The sequence below is a fragment of the Rhinolophus hipposideros genome (assembly GCF_964194185.1).
Source record: "Rhinolophus hipposideros genome assembly, chromosome: 20".
Classification (NCBI taxonomy): Eukaryota; Metazoa; Chordata; class Mammalia; order Chiroptera; family Rhinolophidae; genus Rhinolophus; species Rhinolophus hipposideros.
The window spans coordinates 40585656-40600238 of record NC_138066.1 but is presented as its reverse complement, the minus strand read 5'-3'; the positions used below and the strand labels follow the sequence as shown (position 1 = coordinate 40600238).

The 14583-nt window shown below is 46.2% G+C and overlaps 1 long non-coding RNA gene across 1 annotated transcript; it reads right to left on the bottom strand.

Annotated features, from left to right (window-relative positions):
- Nucleotides 1–723: 723 nt before the first annotated feature.
- LOC308488092 lies at nucleotides 724–12780 on the bottom strand. Its single transcript, XR_013991844.1, has 3 exons — nucleotides 12646–12780; nucleotides 1162–1187; nucleotides 724–856 (listed from the first exon to the last, which is right to left on the bottom strand). It is a non-coding gene; the product is annotated as an uncharacterized lncRNA (long non-coding RNA).
- Nucleotides 12781–14583: the final 1803 nt, after the last annotated feature.

The following is a 14583-nucleotide window of genomic DNA, read 5'->3' as shown; positions in this document are numbered from 1 at the left end:
GGCCATCACCTGGACTCCTGGGTATCTGCATGTGGTATGGAGCCTGGGGCTCTGAGGGACACTCAGGCTAATGAGTCACGCTTGGTATATGGAGCATGTGCGGGAGGCTGTGTGACCTAAGTACCTCCAAGGTCATGCTGAGTTGTCAGATTGCACGGTGTCAGAGAGAGGTGTGTGGAGGTGTGTAGAGGTGGGGAGGAAGGTGGGCAGAAGAGGAAGGTGGCTGCACCAGCCATAGGAGGTGGGGGAGGCATGGCATTGTCAGTGGAAGGGAGAAAGGAGGGAGGTGAGAGGACAGCTGGGGCCCTGTGGCTTTCCCTCACACCAAGGGACACCAGTGCACTTCAGGGCTGGTTAGGTAGATGCCCATGATCAGAGCAGCCCTTGCAAGGGTGAGGGGCCAGGCTGCGGGTGAGGCAGTGAGCCTGGTTTTCCAGGCTTTGAGGGCAATGCGCTATATGCACAAGTGAGTTGCTATTTTCTGGGGCGGAGCAGCCTCTCCACTGGTAGAGGCTTGGGGGGATTTTGAAGAGTGGCAACCCTTCAGGCCCTGACGCAGTGGTCCTGGGTGGTGCCGGAGGGAGGATGGGTAGAGAGAAAGAAGAGCCTGAGGCTTAGCTTGTAACCAGGGAGCCCTTCTGTACTGTCAGGAAATAAACTGTGCAGAATGCAGGATGGCCGCAGGTTTTAGTCGGGACTTGCCTCTGCCGAGCTCCGGAGAACCGACTCTGGGAGGGTGGTAGGGCAGGTGTTCTCTTCTGCCAGCCCATTTTCAGCCGTCACTCTGTGGCATTGTGACGATGGCTATAGAAGCTGAGTGAGGGCCTGAGTTCTGCTAGGAACAACCACTGCCTCCCTGAAAAATCACACAAGCAAAGGCATGTTGCGCTTGGAAGATACTCTAACTCCCCCGGTTTACATGGAGCAAACTGACACCATGGCTGGGTGGAGGTGCACACTGTACCTCCCTCATGGTCACATTTACTAATGGCTTGTTGAATAGTACAGCTTCCCCACTAAACTGTGAGTTCCAGGACAGCGGAGGTTATGTCTGCCTTATTCTCTGGTGTTCCCAGAGCTTCGCACAGTGCCTGGCACAAAGTAGGCCCTAATTCAGGGGAGGGGGAACGGAAGGAAGGGATGACCAACATTCATACTCACCCTCCGGGTGGCAAGCTCACAGCCTCCTATACGAATGACACAAAAAGCCAAACCTCACTAATTTGGAATTTGCAATAATGACACTGCAACCTTGATCCCAGTGAGTAAAAGTTAAAAATATAACCTCTTTCTATTTTGGGTCTTATTCATGTGGAAGAGGGATAATAATAAGAGTACACTTTACATCTGGATAGCATTTTAGCCTTTTCTAAATTCTTTTGTGTAAATTATCTAATTTGATATTTATAATAACCTTGAGAGGTAGGAGAGAGATAAGTCCTTTGTTGGGTCACCTACCTCCCAGCTGCCAACAAAACAGTGGAGTGGGTTCTGAATCCTGCAGGAGGACATAATGATGATGAGGCCACGCAAAGAGCCACGGGGGCCTAACCACCCAAGGAAATGCAGTCTGCTTAGCGGCTTGCTCCATCTCGTTAAGGCTCTTCCAGGGCAGGACGGATCATTAGGTACCACAGTTTGAGAAAAAATGTCACTTGGAAAATATGTCCAACAATGGAATAGAATTGAGAGTCGAAAAATAAACCTTACATTTATGTCCAGTTGATTTTGGGCAAGGGTGCCAGGACAATTAAATGGGGTAGGGGGAAAGAGAAGAAAATCTTTTTAACAAACAGTGATGGGACAACTGGATTTCCACATGCAAAAGAATGAAGTTGGATCCCTACCTTATACTATTTACAAAAATTAACCCAAAATGAACCATAGACTTAATGTAAGAGTTAAAATCATAGAAATCTTAGAAGAAACATAGGTACAAATCTTTGTGACCTTGGATTATGCAATGGTTTCAAAAGTACAAGTTCCAAAAGAAAAATTGGTCTTCATCAAAATTAAAAACTTGTGCTTCAAAGGATGCCATCAAGAAAATGAAAAGACAAAAAAAAAAAAAAAAAAGAAAATGAAAAGACAACCCATGAAATGGGAGAAAATATTTGCAAAGCATGCATATGACAAGGGACTTGTATCCAGAACATATGAAGAACTCTTACAATTCAACCATAAAAGACAAATAACCCAATTGAAAAATGGATTTATGTAGATATTCCCCAAAGAGATACACAAATGACCAATAAGCACATGAAAAGATGTTCAACTTCATTAGTCATCAGGGAAATGCAAAACAAACCACAACAAGATACTACTTCACACCCACCAAGATGCCTAAAATAAAAGACAGACAGTAACAAAGGTGTCAAGGAGAAACTGGAACCCTTATACATTGCTGGTGGGAATGTAAAATGGTGCCGCCTCTATGGAACACAGGTTGGCAGTTCCTCAAGATATTAAACATAGAGTTACCATATGACCCATTCCTAGAACTGGAAAATGTCCACACAAAAACTTTTACACGAATGTTCAAAGCAGGATAATTTTATTCATAACAGCCCCAAATTGGAAACAACCCATCAACTTTTGAATGGATAAACAACATGTGGTCTATCCACACAATGGAATATTATTCAGCTATAAAATATTATTATTTTTAAATATTATTATAAATATTATTATTTATAATATTATATTATTATTGTTATATAAATATTATTATTAAATATTATTCAGCTATAAAAAGAAAGTGTTGGTTACATGCTACAACATGGATGAACCTTGAAAACATGACGCTAAGTGAAAGAAGCCAGTCACAAAAGGCCACATATTGTATAAATTCATTTATGTGAAGTGTCTAGAACAGACACATACATAGAGACAAAAAGTGGATTAGTGGCACCAGGTGCTGGGGCGCAGGGGGTGGGAGTGACTGCCAATGCCATGGAGTTCCTTCATGGGATGAACACGTTCTAATGAAATTATTAGTGACGGCTGCACAACACTGTGAATAGTCTAGAAACCACTGAACTGTACACTTTCAAAGGAGGAATTTTATAGGCTATGAATGATATTTCAATATAGCTGTTATTAAAAAAATACGCTTACTTCCATCATTCTACATTCTTCAAGGAACCTCCTGATTATTGCAGGGTTTTCGGAAAAGCCATGGTTCTCTTACTGAATACCCTCTTTACTTAGGCCAAACCTACCCACATTTCAAAGGCCAGCTAAAGTCTTGCCTCTAAAATGAACACTTCTAGTTTCCTCAATCCAAGCTAACCGCTCCTTTCTATATCTATTCAGCATTAACTCACATGGACACCAAAAATAAGGTGTAGGGGAAATAGTACTGGATTAGGAGCCAGAAAAATCTGGGCCACACTTACAAGTTTTATGACCCGAGCAAAATAATCTCTTTGAGCCTCAGTTTCCTCATGTGTAAAATGGCTGCAAACTTTTCTACCCATCCTCTAAGGGTTGTGGGAAAATGAAGACAGATCCTTTGTCAGTTGTCACACAAAAACAAGATAGTATTAACATTACCAAAATCATTGGCTAACATTCCTAGATTCAAGGCCCTGGGCTAAGAGAAAAATACAAGACTATCGCCTTTAACTTAGAACTTGGGGTGAAGAGAAAATTAGCTCTCTGAGCCTAAGTGCTTAAGGCTGCTATAAACCCTAGGTTTAGGGAGTCAGGAGGACGATGGCTCATGCCAGCTGGAGGGAACAGGCAACACAGCTTGACCAGGAGGAAGGCAGGGGTTAGCCTCAGAGAATCAGAGAGGGTTAGGCCTCCCAGCCAGAGAGCTAGAGCCAAGTGTGGAAATGGGGATGAAAGGGTGGAGCTGGGTGGGGTGAGAGGAGCCCCACAGAGCTGACACCTTCCGGGGTCATCTCTGTCCACATTCACCAAGGGACCGCCGCAGAGGACCTCACTAGGGGCACAACCAAAAGAGGTGGGTTTAAGATTTGGGATTAGAAATAAGAACATCCTGCCTCAAGAATATGACACTTGACATGTCCAGTGAGAGTAAACGGAGGCAGTGAGCATTTCAGAGAGCGGAGGAGGAGTGAGCACGGAGTGTTGTCCAACTTTGCATTTGGGCTCCACCTCTTGTGTGACCTTAGTCAACATACTAACTTGCTTGTGCGTTAGTTTCCTCATCTGTGAAATGGGAATCAAACAGTACCTAACTCATAGGGTTGCTAGGTTTAAATTTATTCAGTGATGTAAAGCGCTTCGATGCCTGGCTCAATAGACATGGCCTGCTATTATTACACGCTGGGGTACCCCCCAGCACGCACACAGCACCCAGAGCATAGGAGGGACGGTTAATGGAGATGAAGTGGAGGAAGGAGGCGCCATCAGGGTAGATAGCAGGCCTGGCTTCGCCGAAGGACCTGGGCCTTCCTGGGTCTTGGGCAGTATTTGGAACCCCTTGGTCCTTCTCAGGCAGCTCTCACCTGCCACTCCCACACTCGCCAGAGGTGATTGCGGTGGAAAACTTGGTGAGCTATGAATACACTGGGCTTGGGTAGAGGCGCACTTGACTCCTCTGTAGGGGATGCCTGGTCTAGTAGCACCTGAGGCATATGGCAGACAGAGAAAAAGGATCTCATGGCTGCAGGAGGGGGCGTGGATGGAGACCAGCGATGGCAGAGGTGAGAAGAAGACCTGGCTCCTCAGTCACCCACCTCCTTACAGCAAAGGACCAGTGTCCCCCAAAACCAAGCTCATCTCCTTGCCCTCCCACCATGTAAACTGCCTCTAGAATGCTCCCCTCCTAGGGACATGTTTTTCAAGGCATCACCCTTCTCAGCTCCCCCTTCTTATTTCCCTTCCATCCAATCAGCTGCTGCCTCCTTTCGGGCCCACAGGTCCCTCGTCCCTCTGCACACTCTTTGCACTTCTCTCAGTCTCAGGCCCACCTCCCCCTTCTCTCCCCCTCTCCCCCCACCCCCTTGGGGCAGTCTCTGTCCCTGTCTCTGGGCCTTCTGAGTTTGCTAATCACTTATCTTCACTGATCGCTCTGAAATACAAATGTAGTTAGGGCACAGCCCAACCTAAAACCTTCGTCAGGGGGACGTCTGACTGCCCACCTTGGCTTTGGCCTCCTCAGCTCACATCCTAGTGCTGACTGGTGGAAATTTCTTTATTTTCTCTCCGTGACATGTGAGTCTTCCAAGGACTGGTCTGATCAACTTTTACCCCTCCTTTCAGGGTTCAGCCCAAGTGACATCCCTAGCCGGGGCTCAGGGTCCGGCACCTCTCTGGGAATTGCTCTTAAACACCCTAGGAGTCTGTGTTGGTGACACCATCTCTGGCACAAGCACTGTGGTCTCAGGAGAAATGTGTGGAGGAACAAGTGAGAGAAAGAAGAGGAGGGAGACATTTTTAATGAAGACCAGACAAAATTAGGCAATAGGAGACAGGACAGATACGAGTCCAAGATTACTCAGATGTTCCTGGCCTGGGAGGCAGAGATGGATTGTCGCTATCCACCCTTACCCGGGCCTGCTTCCCGGGAGTCAGGGGCCTGACACCCCAAAGACAGAGTGCAATGGGGACAGGGTCCAAGGAGGCTTTGTTGCCACAGGGCATTGTCCTTAGAATGTAACATAAAAAAAAACCACCCAGTATCTTTCTTATTAAACGTGTGCTTGTCATGAAACTGGGGGGGGGGGGGGGAGGAGCTAAACGGAGACATGAAATGTAAGAAAACTTTCTCAAAAGATAGGAGTGCTCAGTCAAAGCAGTAAGATTGAATTTTATAGGTACTCTGCATTTAGAGGGAGAGATTAGATGCATATAAGCAAACGGGATATTTTTCACATGAAAAATATCTGTGGGTTTTCATCAACTCCCAGTTTCAGTAGGAACCACAGGGCTGACGAGGCTGCCAGGACCGTGGCTGCTCTGATGGGCTGACATTAACTGGATCGGGCCCTCTCTGTGCTGGACAGACCAGCCCTGGGGTTTTCCTCAAACACGCGTGCGCAGTTTACGAGGGATACGGAAAATCTGCAGTCTATTCACAAGAGGATGAGTGGGTGCAGAGGGTTGTGGAAACCATGTCTTCTCAGGAATCACTGAAGGTGATGGGTTTCTCCTGGAGAAAAGGAGACACGGCAGACAGGGTGCTACCTCTCCTGTTGGAGGGTGGTCATGTCAGAGAGAGAAAAAGATTCTCTCTCTCTCTCTCTCTCTCTCTCTCTCTCTCTCTCAGAGTGGAGAACAACAAGTATAAACGATGAGGCAGGAGACAGACTCAGCGAAGAAGACAGTTGCTAAGAACTACAGCAGTCCGGCCCACCAAGGTAGTGAGCTTCCTGGCCCTGGAAATGTTCACACAGAGGGTGTCGCGATATCGTAGACGTCCCTCGCAAGAGAACAGTGGTTTCTGACCCTTCTTCCCCTTCTGAACACCCCATGTTAAGAAATCCCATGTTTTGCAATACTGTGTCTCTTTAATAAAGTTTACTTATTCAAAGTAAAAATTATCCCATTTTAATAGTCAAAAACCTGTATGCTATCAATCATCTGAGGCTTAGGTAGGCCTGGGGCCTACTGAATAGAAAAAGTGAATCGGCCTAGGGGGTCTGGAAATGCTTCTAAGAGGAGGTTGTACCTTTTGGCCGGAACCGCCATCTTCCAGTAATTCGCCAAAAAGACCAACACTAAGGGGACAAGGAGAGGCACTGCTGTATGTCCTCCAGGCCTTTTAGAAACATGGAGTTCTTCCTTTGGCCACATACACATGAATCTATAAGAAAGGTGGTATTGTAGACATCAAGGGAATGGGCACCGTTCAAAAGGAATGGCCCACAAATGTTACCATGGCAAAACTGGAAGGGTCTACAGTGTTACCCTGTTGGCATTGTTGCAAACAAACAAGTTAAGAGCAAGATTCTTGCCAAGAGAATTAATGTACGTACCGAGCATATTAATTACTCCAAGAGCCGAGATGGCTTCCTGAAATATGTGGAGGGAAATGATCAGAAAAAGAAGGAAGCCAAAGAGAAAATTACTTGGGTTCAACTGAAGTGCCAGACTGCCCCACCCAGAGAGCCACACTTTGTGAGAACTGGTGGAAAGGAGCCTGAGCTGCTGGAACCCATCCCCTATGAATTCATGGATTAATAGGTATTTAATAATAATTAAAAAAAAGACCTTTGGGTTGTAAAGAAAAGAAAAAAGAAAGAAAAAGAAAAGAAAAGGAAGGAAGGAAGGAAAGAAAAAAGGAAGGAAAGAAGAAAGAAAGAAAGAAAGAAAGAAAGAAAGAAAGAAAGAAAGAAAGAAAGAAAGAAAGAAAGAAAGAAAAAGAAAAAAGAAAGAAAAAGGAGTTTGTGCTGGAGCTGGGATTTGAGGAATGACTTGGGGTTCTCCAAGCAGATAAAGGGAGGAGAAAACATAAGGTACAGAACAAACTACTGAGTATAAAGTGGGTTTGAGATGAGGCTGGAGGAAGGCAGGAGGGTGCAGATTCCAAAGGGCTGTCCATGCTGAACTTCAGAGCCTGTCAGTTTAGTAGGGGCCATATAGGAAAATGGTATAATCTGCATGGAGGAAAGAGGAGCGAACCAAAAACGGAAAGAATAGGTAAAATCCAACTACTTTAAAAGTAACCTTTTTCTAGGGTGGCCGGTTAGCTCAGTTGGTTAGAGCATGGTGCTAATAACACCAAGGTTGCCGGTTTGATCCCCGCATGGGCCACTATGAGCTACGCCCTCGTGAAAAAAAATAAAATCAAATAAGGTTTTTCTGTCATCAAAAGATACCCCAAGAAAATTCAAACAAGTCACAAACTTGGAATGGTATTTGGAACACATTTAAGTGACACAGGACTAATAATGTCTAGAATATATAAAGAACTGTATGAATCAATAAGAAAAAGAAAAAAATGGACAAAGGAAACAAACAGGAATAGCACAGAAGAGGAAGCACAAATGCCTCATAAACATACGTGAAAATATTCAACCTCATTTAGTAACAAAGGAATGAAAGTCTGTCATACCCACAAAATTGGCACAAATTTAAAAATTGAACAATACTAAGTGTTGCTGAAGATGGGGAACAATGTGGGAACACGCCTCCCCTGCTGGTGGGAATGCAAAGCAGTACAATTATTTTAGGAAGCAGTTTGACATTTGGACATCCTTGAACTTTTGTGTACCTTGACCCAGCAATTTTATTCTCAGTATATTCCCTAGAGCAATATATCTCAAACTAAGATGAGGACCAGTTTTATTTTTGTTTTAATTTTCAATCTGTTGGGGGAATAATACTTCTGTAAAATACTATAAAAATGAATTCCTAAAATATGAAGTGAAAAAAAAAGACATATAACGTACAAGCCCTGATATTTCCTTATTAGATTCAACAGATGTAAAGTTACTTATGTACCGTGTTTCCCCCAAAATAAGACCAGGTCTTATATTAATTTTTGCTCCAAAAGATGCATTAGGGCTTATGTTCAGGAGATGTCATCCTGAAAAAACATGCTAGGGCTTATTTTCTGGTTAAGTCTTATTTTCAGGGAAACACGGTACATAAGACCTACCCCAAAAATAAGCCCCAGTCAAGATCGTCAGCCAGACGGACACATTTAGTACGTTATGAAGATGTTCCAGAAGAAGATGACATGACTATAGTTGAATAAATGTAGATTGTTGTATATGAAAAAATAAGACATTCCATGAAAATACGCCCTAATGCGTCTTTTAGAGCAAAAAATAATATAAGACCTGGTCTTATTTTCAGGGAAATACGGTATAAGACCCAGTCTTATTTTCAGGGAAACACAGTACCAAGGAGACGTGTACAAGAATGTTCCTGGCGAATTGTTCTGTAACAGAGGAAAACAGGAAATAACTCATGTCCAGTGACAGGTTTGGAGATTGCAGAAATAAACTGTGGTATAATGACACGATGGATATGGACTATTATAGAGTTGTGAAAATAAGTGAACGACAGCTCTATGCCACAGCATCAATAAAGTCTCAGCAGCATAACTGTGAGAGAAAAAACAAGTCTGAGAAGACTACTATGATGCCTTTTTTTTAAAAAACGCTTTATCGAAGTATAATTTACCTTTCCATGTTGTAGCATAATTCGCCCATTTTATAGATATGATTTAATGATTATTATTTAGAGAATTGTGCAAGTATCACACTATCTATATTCAGTACATTTCCATCACCCCCCAAATACCCTCATGTCCACTTGCTGTCTGTCACTCCTTATTTCCCCACCAGCTGCAGGCAAACTTTTATCTATATTCTATCTCTATAGATTTGACTTTTCTGGACATTTCATATAAATAGAATCATACAACACGTGGTCTTTCATGTCTGGATTCTTTCACTTAGCATCATGTTTTTGGAGTTCATCCATGTTGTGGCATGTATCAATGCTTCCTTCCTTTTTATTGTCAAATAATATTCCATTGTGTAGATCTACCACATTTTGTTTTCTCACCCGTTGATGGACATTTGGGTTATTTCCACTTTTTGGCTACTTTGAGTAAGTCTGCTTTGCATGCAAGTCTACACAGACATGGTTTCATTTCTCTTAGGCACAGGTCTAGGAAACACCGTTTCTATAAAGCTCTAAAACAAGCAAAACTAAACAGCGTGATGTTTAGCGATACAAAGTACTGAAACTATTCTTGAAAAGAGAAGAGAATGAAACACTGGGGTGCATGTGGGGGCAGGAGATGGGAAAGGGGAGGACAGGACTCAGCTAGACAAGAGTGATGTTGGGTAATGAGCCTACAGCTGCTCCTTTTATTATGCTTTGTTAATTTACATACGAGGTCAGACAATTAAGTTCAAGAACTCATCGTAGAAAAAGTGCTATTATATATACCTCATTGCTGAATATCATTGTGGTCACCTTCAAAATACTCCCCTTGGGACACTATGCACTGACACCAGTGCCTTGTGCACCCTTCAAAGCAATTTTGGAACTCTTTTTCTGGAATGGCCATCAGAGCTGTCGTCGTATTACCCTTGATGTCCTGAATGTCATCAAAATGTCTTCCTTTCAATATTTCCTTTATCTTTGGGTAAAGAAAGAAGTCCTTGGGGGCCAGATCAGGTGAGTAGGGAGGGTGTTCCCATACATTTATTTGTTTCCTGGCTAAAAACTCCCTCACAGACAGTGTTATGCGAGCTGGTGCACTGTCGTGATGCAAGAGCCATGAATTGTTGGCGAAAGTTCAGGTCATCTAACTTTTTCACGCAGCCTTTTCAGCACTTCCAAATAGTAAACTTGGTTAACTGTTTGTCCGGTTAGTACAAATTCATAATGAATAATCCCTCTGATATCAAAAAAAAAGGTTAGCAACATTGCTGCAATAAGTTTTCGAACTTAATTGTCAGACCTTGTATATATTAGATATCATATATAATACCTATTTATATTATATATAACATACGTAATAAGAAGACATTTTTAAAAATGAAGCCTGTCTCCAACACTAACAATTCCACTGGGTTCTCCTCTCAGGATAAGCAGGTCCCTATTCTGGCCACCTGTCCGTGCTCATGGCCTAGTGTGTTCCTGGGTCTCTCTGCTCCAGCCCCAACGGCCCCCTGGCTGTTCCTCAAAGGCGCCTGCAGCTCCTGCAGGTGCTGGAGTCTCTGCAGAAAGGCCCTCCCCAGGTGTCTGCCAGGCTGCTCCCTGACTGCCTCCAGGGCCCTTCTTCCCTAACTGCCCTCTGAACAGCACAGCTGTGCGTCCTCCTCCCTTCCCGCTAGCCCCTCGGCCTGATTTACTTTTCTACATTAACGCCTCTCCTTACTTATTTGTTGTGTCTGTAGCCACCCAGGCACACACAAGTGCAGAATGTCAGCTCCATGGGAGCTGGGCTCTGTTTAGAATAGCTGGCTGCCGAGTCCCCATCTTTTTCATACCAGCTTTGGCACCCAGCTTCTCCCTCTCCCCCAGTCTCACCGCTACTGTCCCCACCTTCCCTCATCATTTCTCACCAGGCCCCTCCTCTGGCCTCCCCCATTGTCTATTCTCCCTCCAGTCCAGTCTTACATATGACTGAGAACAGATGCTTGTCCTGACACACGAATCTGATCACAACAACCCAAGCTCCTTATCACCTGAGTGGCAAAATCCACACTCCTGAAGTGAAGTCCAAAGTTTTCCTGGTGTGGCCCCTGCCTCTTCCATGTGCTCAGTTCTTGTCCGACCTCCACAGGTCCCTCTATCAGTGCTTTCCAGAGGCCAGGCCCCTTGTGGGTCCGGCCCCTGATAAAATGCTTAAGAGTCAGCAGTAAAGGGAGGAAAACAAGAACAGAGATGTATATCAAACCAAGCAGCACGTATTCAGCCAAGTCGCCAGCTATCCTTTCTAGGTTACAATACCTTCTATTTCAAATAGCCTTTTTTTTTCTTTTACAGTTAAAATACTACTCCTTTCATAAAAGGGTAGTAAGAAAATGACTTTTTTTTCTTCTAATGTCCTTACTTGGCAACCCAAAAAGTACTTGCAACTCTAGCCAGATTCCATATTTTTCCTGACAATTCCGTGGTCTACAGAAGCTAGCCCCACTGGCCTGTCAAGCAGACCCTGATCAGGGCCCTGGGGTCTTCCTGACCTTTCATTCCTTCTGCCTGGAATGCCTCCTCTCCATCCAGGCCCAGTGCTTGGTCGTCATCCATCATTCCTCAGAGCCTGCCCTTTCTTCCCCCAAAATCAAGTCCTTGGCATTCAGCACACCATCCAGTGAGTAAGACTACAACCATTTGCACCCATGTCTTCCCACAGAACCAGGATGGTGGAAACTACGCACCATCATGCTCACATTTCCAGAGCCCAGTGCAACCCCAGTTGCCCATGTACATGGCAGGTTTGCTGAGAGCTGGATTAGAATGAATGAATTCCAACCTCCTTTGCAGAGGGTGGTGAGGGGCTGTGTGCCTGCCTGGGCCTCAGCACCACGGTCTCTTTCCTGCTCCGAGGGCCAGGCTGGGTGCCAGGGACCCCACTAGACCCCAACCCCACTAGAGCCCAGCTTGGAGCACAGGGCCTCTAACTGGTCCTAAAGCACCGTCCAGCACCTGTGTGTATTTTACTGTGGCTGTGTGTATCTTACGCACTGTTCTCGGAAAGAGGCCAGGAAATGAATGAAGCTGCCCACACGCTGGAAGCCCAGGGAACCTCAGACAGACAGGAAGACAGATGGAGGAAAGGGAGAGAGACTGTGAGAGAGAGTCTGAGAAAGAGACAGCCAGAGAGAAAGGAAACAAGGCCTGCGATGGCAGCAGAGACAGAACATGGGATCCCATAGAGAAGAGAGGGCGGGAGGGGCAGCGGCCATCAGTGTGGCAGTGGGCTCCTGGAGCTGGGGGTCTGGCCAGCCTCACAACGGGCTGGGGGAGAGGCAACCCTTTTGGCCTCTAACAGTCTCCATCAGGGGACCCAGAGCATGGAGGCAAATTCATCTTTGGGGTCCACCCCTCACCTCTAGATGTCCAGGGCCTTGGCCAAGCCCTCTGAATGCCCAAGATCCCCATGCCTGGCCTCCCCAGGGCCCTTCACTAAACAAACTCCCTGGAAGATGGGTCAGAGGAAGGGTTCCTAGGGGAGAAAAGAGCATTTTGCTGTTTCGTTACCTTGGAGGGGCTTTGAGGCAGATGTCAGGAAGAGAGTCTCATGTTGAGGGAAGGTGGCGGCTGACTTCTGTGGCGAGGCAGAGGCTACTTCCTGTCACCCCTTTGACAGCAGGGTGGGTGGGTTGACCAATGTGCTGAGAAGGAGGAAATAACGGAGATGAGACTCTTCTGGCTTAGCAGACCTTCTCTAATGGTCAGCTGGTGAGAAAGGCTCAGGGACTTCTGGGAGAAACCTTTCCCTGGAGGAAGCTGGATGGGGCTGGGCTCTGCAGCGGGTCCAGTCAGCTAAGGGAGTCCTGGTGCTGCTTGCTGCGCATGGCTGACGCTGACTGACCACCTGGGCACTGTGGGGATGCCATGGGGGGCAATAAACAGAGCACTGGGCCACTAAAGAGCTTAGGAGCCGGCTCACTGGCACGGGGCCATTGCATTTGCTGGTATACAGCTGTGCAGGCAAGCCGGTGCATCTGGGTCCTGACTCCACAGTGAAATGAAGAGGCCAGGACTGAGCCCTGGGCCAAATTAAGCCCTGGTGTGTGTGTGTACTTGGATTTATCAGGTGAAGAGAGGCCCGTGGAAGGGAAGAAAACTCAGATAGATGAGAGCACTCAGAGTCATAGCATTTGGTCTTGACATTGCCCCTCAACTGTGAAGGGTGACTTACTTCACAGTGGATAATGGGTGAGGAGATGTGGGGATGGATACGGCTCATTAAAGACTCCAAATGGTATTCTTGTCTTCCAACAGCCTTCGGCCCTAGAACCTAGGAGCCGGCCCCGGCGAACATTTTTGGGTGAGGCCTTGAACCAAGACTACCCATAATATGTGGGCTACCTCTGGCTATAAGAGCAGGAGGGCCCAGCTCCAGCCCTGATCCAGGAACTGGCCCCTTGGGTCCCTACAAGAGCAGGAGGCAGACTGCCCTAGGCCATGAAGCAGAAGACGAAGGATTAACCCAACTTCAGGGACCAGCTGAAGGGTGCGGTTCTCCCTGGCACCAGACCACCTCTGAGGATCTCCCACTGGCTGGGAGGGATCTGAGGAGTATGGCTTCTTCGATGAGGGAACTTCTGAGCTAAGGTCAAGGTGCCTTCAAATCTAATCTGCTCTCAACAAGGGCCAGCTGGCCTGATAGGTACAATTGAAGCAGGAGGTGATGGCCAAAGTCAAGAGAGATATGAAGAATGGGGGTAAGGAAGGGGCAGAGCAGGGCTAAGTGAAACTTCTGACTCAGGACAAGTGTCCTGCTGACTTACTGTGACCTTGGAAATTCCCCAGGTTTAGTACACTCATTGGAGCTGGTACCTCACATGACCACCCTCTTCTTTCTGCTCTTCTGGATTCAGCTGAGGTCCTGCTCTAGCAGAGGGCTGCCATAAAGCTACAGCTGGGGGACACTGCCCATCTCCCATAGGGTTATCGTCTGGGCCATGACTTGGTCACCCTGCACTTTTGGCTCATAGTGGCCACCCTATCCTTGCCACACTCCTGGCATAAGGGGCTTGGCCAAGAACCAGGGAGTGTAGAACCACAGTTGGAATAGCTTTAGGACCCAAAATGAGAATTCAGTGTTGTCACAGGCTTTGAACAAAGTGCAGAAGTCCCAGACCTGCAGTTTATGGCTGGTTTGTGGAGATGATTAGATGGCTGTTATTATCAGCAGCTCTGCCTCTCCCTCTCCACACCTCTGCTGACACCACCGAAGATTCTGGTCACTCCCTCAGCCCAGGCTCACACTCTTGCTCCTCTGGGTGTTTCTTGCTCTCCACAATGTTCCTAGCACTCACACAGCAGCTCTTCAATGCTTGTTGATTGATTGACTCAGGGAGAAAAACAGGGAGGTGGGGATTGAGAATACGACAGGGCTGGGACTCAAACCTCATGATTTCCTTCTTGGAGGGGACAGCGGGCCTGGGTGAGTGTGACGTGGGGGCTGAT